A 9,527-nucleotide genomic window follows, 5' to 3' on the forward strand; every position below is an offset into this window, starting at 1 on the left:
ACGGCTCAAGACGCGAGCTGTAGTCTTGGCAACAGACATGCTTCACACACAGTGAGTGGGAGAGAGCGGCGAAGTGCCGTTTTATAGCTGTCTGTGGAGGGGGGGATGTTAACAGACTGAGTGAACATCAGTGAAATTCTGTTTTTTTCTGTATTTAACCCATATTGTGTAGAGTTTGTGTATTATTTAATATTGTGTATTATTATTATTATTATTTTACAAAAGAGTTTAGCTGGGGTGGGGATCGAACCCACGCGGACATATGTCCATTGGATCTTAAGTCCAACGCCTTAACCACTCGGCCACCCTGCTCAACATATTTGTCTATTATTTACAAAGACACTGGTATTCAAGTTTTAAATTTTTTTTATTATTATTATAATTTTAAATTTTTTTTTTATTAGTATATAATTAGTGAAAGATATATATTTAAAAAATGTTAGTATACAATTCGTGAAAGTTACATTTAAAAAATGCTGGTATACAATTTGTGAAAGATACATTTAAAAAATGCTGGTATACAATTTGTGAAAGTTACATTTAAAAAATGCTGGTATACAATTTGTGAAAGATACATTTAAAAAATGCTGGTATACAATTTGTGAAAGATACATTTAAAAAAATGCTGGTATACAATTTGTGAAAGTTACATTTTTTAAGATATATTTAAAAAATACTGGTATACAATTAGTGAAAGATATATATTTTAAAAATGCAGGTATACAATTAGTTACACCCGTGACAGTTGTTGAGGAAGATTAGCGATGTCACATGCATTAAGGTGGATATAGTGGCTTTTTCAACGATACATGTATGCAGAGTAGAAAGCAACTGATTAACATCGATAGGCTGGTTATCATGAAATTTATAGGCAACTACATCTACTATTAAAGCGTAAAATACAAAAATGTGATTACAGTCAAATTCATTGTCGGGGATACAAGATAGACAGGCGCGTATGAGACTTTCGGGGGGTTGTCTTTCTCCCTCTGCCATCAGCTGAGTAAGTAAATCCATCCCCCGCTGATAATTTTCTCCGACTTGAGCAATCTCAAATAACACTCTATGAAAGCAGCAACAAGCATGATCATCCCCACAATCGCTTTTCTTGTTTTTATCAATAGCATGCATCAACAGCGGACTAACTTTTTCTAAAAAAACATTTAACATAAACCGTCGTAAGAGTCTCCCGATACCGTTCCCCATCACAAGATGCTTTTGTTTTACTCTCAGGCCTCCCAACGAGTCAGAAATTCTTCTTCCAGGAGCTGCTTAAGGGAGGGGTTCTGTTCAAACAGATCTTGTTCCAGTCGACTGATTTCCAGCATGCCGTCGCGGGCCTCATGCAGATCGTACAGGATAGCTTCCACTGCCCCCTCCAACCTGCCGACGGCCGCTCCGATGCCCAGGGTCGACAGAACGTGGGTCAAGGCGGGTGTCAGCCGGTCGGTCCAGAGGTCACGCAACACAGAGTCAAAGTGTATGTAAAAGTAATTTCTACCTGGGGGAAACAAACAAGGGTGTTGTCTCTGACTGGGGTGCCGCACTTCACAACCGTAGCAGTTTCTCTCTTGATGTTTCCTGATGACTGAGGCTAAAAGGCCCACTATCATAGCCTTAATACAAGTCAGCATCCCACGGCAGAGAGCCGGTCTGGAGAGAAGCGTGCAGATCTCAGGCGCCGGAGAGTCCTCTCCAGGATCAGAGGCCGGTGTTGATGGAGGGGACGGGGAGAGCTCCCCGGCGTCAGAGGCTGGTGTTGGTGGGAGTTCCCCAGGATCAGAGGCCTGTGTTGCAGTTGTAGCCTCATTGTCCCCGCTTTCGTCGTCGGAGAACACACTGTTGCTATAATTTGCTGATGCTGCCATGATGTTGTTGATGTTTGTGAAAGGGGTTGTAACGGAGTCCACTTTATATAGCGACGGTGGGTGAGGGGGAGAGGGGGTGGGGGTGATCCTTACGCCGTAGGTTTTTTCAACTCTTGCATCTCCTTACGCCCCCGACTCTCCTTAAACATCGCTTGGAAGTAACCGGACTTTTCTTTAATCACCCGCATCCAAATCACAAACGGTATCAGCAGCCCAAAACAGTCGCATTTAGGCCGCTGCCATATATTCAGCATTCTCTTGTCCAGCTCCCCGGTCGCGTCCCACTTCATAAAGGTGCTACGTTGTTTACGAGCATCTCTATAGTACATCTCCATTCTTCCCTTGTCCACCTGAATGTCGGGGTCGGGGGTCTCCTCCATCAACGGAGCAACGATAGTCTTCAAGTTTCCCCATTCCGTTTCAGAAAAAAACACCTGATAAGGGTCGTCTTTCGTGGGGTCTGGGCCGTCTCCGATGACCTGAAAGACGCGCAGATCCTCCGCAGCGTTGTCAAAGAGGCAGACCAGTTTATCCCCGTTGGGCAGCTCCCAGGTAGCTCTCGGGTCTTCCGACGGTCGCATCATAGGTACCCGTCTACTTGCCGTATCAATCGTCCTAGGAGCCCCCGGAGGCTGCATAACGGTCTCCTGCTCCTGCTGAGTCTTAGAAGGTGAGGCTGAATCTTTCATTTCGGTAGTGCTGGACATGTCTGTATTTTTTTAAGAATTAGTGTTCCCCATACATCGCAAAGCTCCATATATTCCCCGTTGGTGGGGGCGTGGTACGGGTGATAAGGCCTGGCGCCTCTACCCTAGGAGGAAAAGGCCCCCCTCCCCGCTCGCCGAGGGTCTCCCCAGGTGCAGTCATATCGTTTCTCTGTTAAGCACTGGGAGTCGAGGTGTCCAACTTGATGTATGGCCCGAGACGTTAGATACGACCTTCAAAAGTATGGCCCCATACGCTGCTGTAATACGCTTGCGTGTCTTTACTAGATTATTTAATTGTAATTAACCAGGTGCACTCATATCTGTACTTGTGCGAGGTCATATACGGGGAACAAAGCTTCAAACTGATTTTACTGGGGGTGCATGTATGGCCCAAGTCGTTAGAGACGGCCTTCAAAAGTGTGGCACCATACGCTGATGTAATACGCTTGCGTGTCTTTACTAGATTATTTAATTGTAATTAACCAGGTGCACTCATATCTGTACTTGTGCGAGGTCATATACGGGGAACAAAGCTTCAAACTGATTTTACTGGGGGTGCATGTATGGCCCAAGTCGATAGAGACGGCCTTCAAAAGTGTGGCACCATACGCTGATGTAATACAAACGCCTGCGTGAGGAAGAAACACGCATACATTGTCAAAACTACCGCCAAGCGTTTTTATTGGACGACAGACCCTCCACCTCCTCCTCCTCTCATTCTTCGCTCCAACTTTATCATTTTCTCCCAGAGTCTCAGTCTCTCAGAGTTTGTCACAGACTCGCGCAGCGGCACGGCTCTCAGCTCTCCGGCATCAGACTCGCGCCGCGGCACGGCTCTCAGCTCCCCGGCATCGCTCTCTCCGAGGATTATCCGAGCCCGCGGGGACCTTAGCGCAGTACCGCACCAGACACAGGGTTCTAAGGCCTTTGCTGATTCTCCAAAGCCCGGGACCTTACCGCGGTACCGTAACACCAGACACGCCGTACGCTCACGCTCCATCAGGTAACCCACCCCCGCTCGGCCCCGGCTGTGCCCGACAAAATAATAACTTATTAAAATAACACACACACACACTCATAAGCACTCTCCTCAATATAACACTCTCCTCAATATAATTTTAAAATAAAATTATAATTAAATAAATCATTAAAAATAATTTATAATAATAATAAATAATAAATAATGAAATAAATAATAAATAAATCCAACTCCCGTGACGTCACATCGTACCACCACAACCCCGCCTACACAAGCCCCGCCCACAAGTGACCTTTTGACCTGACCTGTCAATTTGATGGAACCGGTATTGTTCCTCTCTCTTATATGGTTTATGTAATTAGGAAAAACCTTCTACTATCATTTCTCTTTCCAGTGTTTTCAAATTAATCTTGATTTCTATATTTGAAGGACAGAGGTTGAGGAGGTATTGGTAAGAATGTGAAGGGCTCTTTACATTGTAATATGGTTTAAGATCAACCTAAGTTTGGTTTAAAACCAGATATTCCAATACTAAAATAAAACTAGAAATGAGATTACAGTCAGGAGAAGTCTACTAAAGATCTTGCATATGAAATTGTCTCATGATAAATTGAAGTCTTCATACGACAACAAAAGTATCTGCTTTCTAAAAGGAACTGTACTCTTCAGCTAGTGTATGCAGTTTAATAAAAACTGATATTTAACAACAACCCAGTCAGATGTACAGAAAGAGTATGATTCAAGGATATAGCTTGAGATGATATGGTTTGATACAGTGGTTGCAGTATAAAGCAGTAGAAATGAAAATAGTAGGCAGTAGGAAAGATTTGCAGTGTGGAGGAAAGGCATGAAGCCTCAAACCGGTCTTATCCTCCCTTCATTGCCTACCAGTTAAGTCTCGGGTTGACTATAAAATACTGCTATTAACCTATAAAGCACTGAATGGTCTTGCACCAGAATACCTGCTGACCACATACTGTAAAATCCTCCACGCTTGCTTCGTTCTCAAGCCATGGGATATCTGTTAGTTCCTAGGGTAGAAAGAGCTATGATAGGCTGCAGAGCTTTCTCCTATAGAGCTCCTCAGCTGTGGAATGGTCTTCCACCGGATGTGCGGGTTTCAGGCTCACTCTCAATATTCAAGTCCAGCACACCCTGCTACATGTGACGTCGCCACTACCAGTGACGTCCTTACATCCAGCTCGTCGTTCTGCCTGTGTCATCTTCCATGTTTGACCCGCTGCCTTACCTCTGGTTGCCTGGCGAATGGAAGGAGAGTCGGCACTGACTTGTCATCACCTCCCTGCTTCCCAGTTGTGTCTCAAATCTTATGATTTGGACAGTGTGACTTGGCACTTAACCATCTTTCCTATTTGACTCTCGCTGTTGGCCCCTGGATGATGGGCTCCCCCTTTGAGTCTGGTCCTTCCCAAGGTTTCTTCCTTCTTGGGAGTTTTTCCTTGCCACTATCGCCTACGGCTTACTCACTGAAGGCTTTAGGTGAGGTTGCTGTAAACGCTTTGAGACGTTGTAATGTTGTGATAAAGCTATACAAAAATAAATTTGTTTGTTGTTTGTTTGTAATCAAGTGAGCAAATTGAATAATGCTAGGATACACCCTGTAAGCCTAACCACTTGTCTTTGGACTGTGGGAGGAAACACACCTGTCACAGGGAGAACATTCAAACCCCATACAAGCAGAGCAAATCTTTACTTTCAAATCTGCATGTCATTGGGTGGCAAGGGGATGTCACTGACCACTGAACAACAACCAAGCCATGTAGTATTTCTATATGCCTCATCTTAAACATGAACTGATTTATTTATATAAAACAATAATAAAAATTATATAATAAAAGAATGACAGATATAGGCAGATCTGGACAGACACAAGTAACCAATTACACAAATCCTTATGTAAGTCAAACTTCATGTAAGCCAAATTTATTTAAATCTCTGTTAGGTTTCCAAGTCTGAGGAGTTTGCATGTTCTCCATTTGTTGTCATGTGGTTATCTCTCAACCCTTTTCCCACCCTCCTATGGTCCAAAAACATGCAGAGGTTAATTTTAGTTACCAAATTATGAATGGTGTGTGAGCGTGCCCAGTAATGGCTCCTCATACTGGGTTGTTACCTGCCTTGCACCTGCAGCGTCCAGGATAGACTCTGGACCCCCTGCAACCCTGCATAGAACAAGCAGTTACGGAAAATAGATGTACTAAAGAATACATATTAAATAAAAGAAAGGATACATTGTAAATTTACTTGCAAGCATATGTGACTTTTTTGTGTTAGCACATCAGGAAACATTAAGTCTTTTCCATTATAGGGAGCCGCCCACTGGCCCAATGGCGGAATCCAATGGCGCAGCCGAAGGCTGTGAATGCGTGTTGGTCCTTCCAAGCGCTCCTGGGAATTACTTACCCTTTTTAATATATAAGATATTCTTTTAGACACATATCTGACTCCATTTTATTAATGACCTTATTTCAGTATATTGTAGTCATGACGTTTATGTTGTTCGGATTACTTAGAGACTCTCCTTTAGATTACCAACTCTAGTTTACCCCTGCCGAAGGAGTCCGCCAGATTCGCCTCGGCCGACAGGGCGATCCGTGGGCTTGTTCCACAGGGTTTGTCTTAGAGGCACGGAAATCGCCACCATTTAAGACAATGTCAGCCTCTGATTATTCGGGTCCCTCGACCTATATAATTCCCCAAAGGCTCAGTGTCTGCCAATTACTGAGCATGTGGGTGCCTCGGAGATTAAGCCAATGTTTACCTGAACCACACGTACGTCCACCTCAGAGGCTCAGCCGGGGGCAGCCCATATCATAACATGTGTCAACCTCAGCGGCTGTGACGGCGCGCCTTTTGTTGCGGTAGTTTGTACGAGGTTTTACTTTGGGCTCGTCTCAGGGACTCCGCCGATGCCACCCATTGTCTTACCATGTGAGCGTCTCAGGGACTATGCCCGGTGCCTAGGAACATAGTGTGTACGCCCCTCAGAGGGTAGACCGGTACCTTTCATCAGCATGTGTTGACCTCAGAGGTTAAGTCGGCCTGTAACTGAGCGTGTGCGAACTCCAGAGGTGTGGTTTTGGTATCCACCTAACTTAACTTGGGCAGTCGAGTTTGGGATCCGGATAAAGGGGATTTAACCCAGAGGCTGCAAGATAGTTGTTACCACTTTAGTCCTAATCAGGATAGAAGCCCAATCTGGAAGGTTTATAAAGAAGTTAGCAAATCAGACAGTCATAAAGTAATCGAAACAACATTTATTAAACATACTACAATATACAATCATTGACATGTGGCCACATACTTGTAAATACATTTGGACAAATACAATATTAAACAATCACATTCCTCAGCTGAGAGTGCACAAAGTTCTGCGGAAAGTATCTGACTACAGATGGACTTTCGCACAGTTCTCTGTGGGAGCTCTGATTACAGAGTGACTCTCCGACTTCTTCTAAGGCCCTTCCTTAAGTATCCAAACCAGGTGATGGCATGTCTCTGAAGACTGACCAATTTCGGTCAATGGTTAATTTTAGCGGCATTGTTGGCCTTGGTTCTCAAGTCCCCAGCCAATCAGATCACTTTAGGGGGCGATTATAATTTCCTTGTTCTACCATGTGGGAGGCTCTCTTAGTTTGGTAGGTTTAGCCAAAGTTTCTATATTTCCCTTAGGGAAAACTATACTGCATTAAATCTAAGTGTATAACACTCGCCGTCTCATGCGTATTCAAACGAGACCAAACATGTGTGTATTTGTCCCTAACATCTATATGTGGTGAGTTATCCTGTTTATAGTGGAAAAGGTCTCAGTGTATGGAGACTGACAGCTGTTGTTGCTGTGGACTGACTATGGAACTCCGGTCACTCTGGGGGTGAAAGGTCTTGCTTTTCCTGTATTGCTCCAGTTATTTATATCCAGTCTCTTTGCCTTCCTTAAAAGGGATGGTTTGATGCGTGGAGTCTGGTCTTGCCTGGGCCAGCGGCGCTCTGAAATAGACTGATGCAGGCTGATCAGAGTTGGGGCCTGCAGGACCGATAAGTTTTATGTCCTTACACCATTAAGTCTGGATTTACTTAAGTCCCAGTTTTACATAAGGCAAAAGCTGCCTATAATAATATTAGATTATAATATTATTGTTGCATGGGCTGTTTAGGGACAAGTATTAATTCCTCTAACTCTTAAAAGAATTGGGGGTTCAAATCAGTGTGTGTCCCCTCCATACATATGCTTATTTGAAATGAAATGCAGTGAAATGAAATTATGCTTTATGTGCCAATTGCACAAGTCCAAGTACAGCTACACTGGAATACTTCTTTTCAAATTTCCCATTTTACTCTCTCTTGAGACAGGCGTGTGACTATGCCTGGGAGCCCAGCGATGGTCTGGCATCCAGTCAAGGGTGCCCCCCTGCCTTGTGCCCTGTGCTGCCTGGCACTGGCTCCATACTCTCTACAATTATAGAATGCATAAGTAGTTAGAGGGATGGATAATATATTATAATTCAAAATAGTATGTAATGCCCTTTAAATCTGGCCTTTCAAAGTATAGTGCCAGGGGACACTTTTCATATCTTTTATGATAAAAAGGCTTTTAAGATGTGTAATTAATAAGCTAATACATTAAACACCATCTAAAATGAGCAGACCAGTGGTTTCTCATACTGATAATTAGATTCATTTTGCTGCACTTGGGACTGCAGTCTTTGCCTTTTTAAATGAAATTAAATACATCAGTTGTTCACTCTACAAGTATTAAAGGTTTGAACCAAGTTGAGGAATGAAGTATATTTGGTCAGTAATAGGATAAATTCCATAACTACTATACTGACAAGAATATCCCTTCAAGACAGTATTCTCCAATATCAGTGGCCACTTACAGCAGGATAATGCTCCCTGCCACACTGCAAAAAATGTCCCGGAATGGTCTGAGGATGAAAAACATTTCAAGTTGTTCACTTGACCTCCACATTTCGAAGATTTCAATCCAACCAAGCATATGTAGGGGGTACTGGACAAACTAGTCCAATCCAGGGCTAACATCTTGGTGCCACATACCACAGGACACCTTTATGCTTCAATGGATCACAGAAGTTTTGGTGGCACAAAGGGGACCTACACAATATTAAGTAGGTGATTGTAATATTATGGCTGATCAATGTATTTGGTCATTCTCACAAATATGAGAATCCTTCAATGGTACAAGTGCAGTTTAGGATTGAGAGGACACATTACTTTCTTTGAACCTATTTTTCACTCATTTTAATTAACAGAATTATTATTAATTGACCAGTCTAGCCTAACTGATTTGCCTACTAAGTATATTGACAAGGAAGATGTCACTTTAATCCTGCCTAATGGTAAATTACTTGTATATACTTATGTTTCTATATCCTATAATGTTATATAATTCTTATATACTTATGCGAATTATTTACATGTGCTTTGGATTGTAACATTTACTTCTAAATATATAATAAATGTTGGAAGTTTGCTTGGTTACATGCTCCGCTTTTTGAACACTGCAATATTTTGTTTGGCCATGTAGAGGCACGTGACCTAATACAGCCCTTCAGAACAAGTACACCTTGCTGCAGCCTGGATGGGGCTGATCCAGATGTCACTCAGTTACCACATATGGGTGCAATGACGATAATGGTACCACAGGTGGTTCAGGGGATTAGGGCTAGGATTAGGGATAAGGTTATGGTCAATTTAAGTAGTAACGTTAATGTGTAAATTTTCCTAATCTCTTGTCAGTGAATCGCGAAACCTAACGTTAATGAGTTCCTATACCAATATCCATCCATCCATCCATTTTCCAAACCACTTATCCAACTAGGTCGCAGTGGTCCGGAGTCTATCCTGGAAGCAATGGGCACGAGGCAGGGAACAACCCTGGATGGGGGGCCGGCCCATCGCAGGGCACATTCACACACCATTTACTCACACATG

At 43.2% G+C, this 9,527-nt stretch overlaps 1 non-coding gene across 1 annotated transcript; it reads right to left on the bottom strand.

Moving 5' to 3' along the window:
* Nucleotides 1-229: 229 nt before the first annotated feature.
* On the bottom strand, nucleotides 230-312 carry trnal-uaa (transfer RNA leucine (anticodon UAA)). Its single transcript has one exon. It is a non-coding gene; the product is annotated as a tRNA-Leu (tRNA).
* Between the last annotated feature and the right edge of the window lie 9,215 nt (nucleotides 313-9,527).

The sequence above is a fragment of the Brienomyrus brachyistius genome, chromosome 13 (assembly GCF_023856365.1).
Source record: "Brienomyrus brachyistius isolate T26 chromosome 13, BBRACH_0.4, whole genome shotgun sequence".
Classification (NCBI taxonomy): domain Eukaryota; kingdom Metazoa; phylum Chordata; class Actinopteri; order Osteoglossiformes; family Mormyridae; genus Brienomyrus; species Brienomyrus brachyistius.